A 3,023-nucleotide genomic window follows, 5' to 3' on the forward strand; every position below is an offset into this window, starting at 1 on the left:
TAGCTGTGCTGGCTGACGCAGGCTGCTGATAGCACGTTTATTTACGCCTGTGAGTGCACGCTCAAGCAGACCTGAAAAACCTGCAGCGTGGGCAGGAGGGAGGCGACTGAAAGCATGCCGAGGTTACATCTCTCCTGGTTATTCAGGTTTGATACTCAGGCGGTGACTTTTGAGAGTTTCGTGAACTTTCTTGCCACTACCTTTTCCTCCTTGTCTTCTTTCTTAGCCAAGTAAGACTCTTCACCAAGATTGGGTGAAAGATGTGGCTGGGAGAAGAAGGGGAAGAGAAACGGGACCCTGGACCCTTTCACCAGCTTCCTTATTTTGAACAGGCTTCCAGTTAGATGTTGCCTCATTTCAAACATAGGTCTGTGCGGTTGATTTCACAGTTTCACAGGCCGGATGCCAAGCAAAGAGCCTGGACGATTGCCCAGTTAATGAAAAGTTGTTTTCTTTTGGGCACAGAAGGTACAAATAAAGAATAGTTCAAGGGGAGATTTGGACGAGGATGATACAATTTTAGGTCCCCTTCAAAATGATTTTCCTTTCTTTCCCCTGCATCTGTATTTTATTCCTGCTTCCCCACCCCTCCTTTTGCTAACGAAATTCCTAAGAGTTGAAAGATTCCCCATGGGAGCTCAAATAGGAAGCCAGTGTGTGAGCAAGCCTGTGGGAAAATGCACACTGAGTGTGAGAGAGCGTGTTTATCTTTATTTTATTAGCTAGATGCGGCAGTTAATAGTCAATTGTAACATGATAAGCACATTAACTGGGTATGATTTTGAGAAGGAATGGAGGCAGGGTTTGGTGAGATCATTTACGGGAGTCTCTGTGTGAATTTGCTGGTATGCAGCACCAACGGGTAAGTGCCACACAGATGTGTATATCACTTTACTGGAGAAAGAAAAAGTCCACTTGATTTTCTTGAGAACAGTAACCATATGTGAAAGAAGAGCAGCAATCGTTCAGAATATTTCTTTCCTTCTTGGAAAAGTGGGTAATGGTTATAAAACACGTGGGAGAAAGCAGACACAGGGGGCCTGGGCTACCCCAACCCTGGTTACCAGAGGATTTCTTTTGTTTCTTGCCTCATTCATTGGCTAACTTCTGACTGTTCTAGAGCCCACTCTGGCTTCTGGCTTCTTGCCTCCCAGATTTCTTGAATGCAGGATCTATGTCTTGTTCATCTTTTGACTCCCATAGTGCCTGGCACGGGTTATTCTGATGGTGATAATGATCCAGAAACTAGAGAGACTATGGGCTGGGCTCTCTATAAAGCACTTTACAGAGAGTTTGCTTGCTTATTTAATCCTCACAACAACCTGTGAATTAGTTTTTATTACTGTCATTTTACAAATGAGGAAACTGATACTTAGAAAGATTACATAACCTCCCTAACGTCACAGTAAGTGGTAGAGATGGAATTTGACTCCAGTTCTATTTGATTCCAGAGTCTAGGTTTACCCTTAGAACTGATTCGAATCAATATTTAGAAAGAATGTTTTCACCTATCTTTATCTGTTTACTTGTTTATCATCTGTCTGCCAGAATGGGATTCCCATGACCACAGTAACCTCATCTACTTTGTCCACTCTTGTAACCCCAGCACTCATCATAGTACCTGGCACATAGTAGGTGCTCAATAAGTGTGTGTTTTTTGCTCAGTTTCTAAATTCCTTTGGAGGCTCTGCAACCCAACAAACAGAGTGTCTGGCATCAAGAGTCTCATCTTAGTTCAGACACATTTCTTTTGTGCTCGCATACTGTGTTGGATTCAAGCTATTTCTCATTTTCCAGTGTATCATGGAGATGAAACTAAAAGTGGCTGAAACCATAAAGCAGCTTTTGCATCACTAAATAACTCTGCAGGTATGTGGTTTCACATTGTTCAGTGGTGAAATGATGTCACCAAGAACCGTAGCTTTTTCTGTCTTTCATTTTGTGGCTCTCAGTGTGACAGTGATGTCTCCTCTCATGGTGGCAAGGTGGTTCCGGTAGCTCCATACATCACATTCTTAAACAAACACATCCAAAGATAGGTAGGAAGGGACATGGGCTTTCTCCTAAGTATCTCTCCTTATTAGAGAGGAAAATCTTTTCAGAAATCACTAGCAGAATTCCTCTTACGTCTCCTTGCTGAGAACAGGGTCAAATGGCCACCACATTGGCTAAATCCATCAGTTGCAAAGAGAAAAGGAATCAGACTGACCATAGTCCATCCACTGGTCCGGAGGGAAGGATACATCTTCCACAGACAAATTACTCTGATATCTGAACAAAATCAGGATTCAGTTAACAGAGAAGATGTAGAAAAGTACTTCTAACAGTTCTGTCAATCCAGGAAATTCTGTAAATGATAAATTGCCTTAGTGATATAGTTTACTATATCAGTTCTCTTTCTGTGCCCTTTTATTTTTTATTTTTTAATGAGAAAAGCTTGCTTTGGCTCTCAACAAAGAAAAAAAAAAAAAAAAACTACTTCAACAACCCACAAATAAGGGCAGCAGCTGGCTGCAGTGATTTTTTCCCTATGGGTTTAGATCCCAGGTCTTTATATCACCATTAATTTCCAGGGAGGAGCACACAATTTGTCAGCCTCTTGTTTTCTCCTGTGCCAGTTGGGATTATGAAGCTTTTGGTTTCTTAGAAATATCTGGTCCAATACTACAACTAATTATAAAAAGATAGCAAAACAGTCTATAAGGGTTTAAGTCTCATTTTTCTGCTTCTCTTGTCTATTATATTTTAGTGGAATTCCATAATCTCACATGTTTGCATACACCTGCTGCTGGGGACATGTAAACTAGAGACATATGTTTAATATAGTGATTCTCACACAGTTCTTTTTCTCCTGATATTAACAAACTTCAAATGAACACCTGCAAATACGTACTTACTTTCCTTCCATTTGCTGTTCTTGACCTTTTCCTTGCTGTGGGCTTCAGGAACTCTTTTCTTCATTGCCACAGATCAAGAGAATTAGGAGGAAGGATAAGATGAGCTAGATATTGGGCTCCACAAGG

Source organism: Cynocephalus volans, chromosome 9, assembly GCF_027409185.1.
Source record: "Cynocephalus volans isolate mCynVol1 chromosome 9, mCynVol1.pri, whole genome shotgun sequence".
Taxonomy (NCBI): Eukaryota; Metazoa; Chordata; class Mammalia; order Dermoptera; family Cynocephalidae; genus Cynocephalus; species Cynocephalus volans.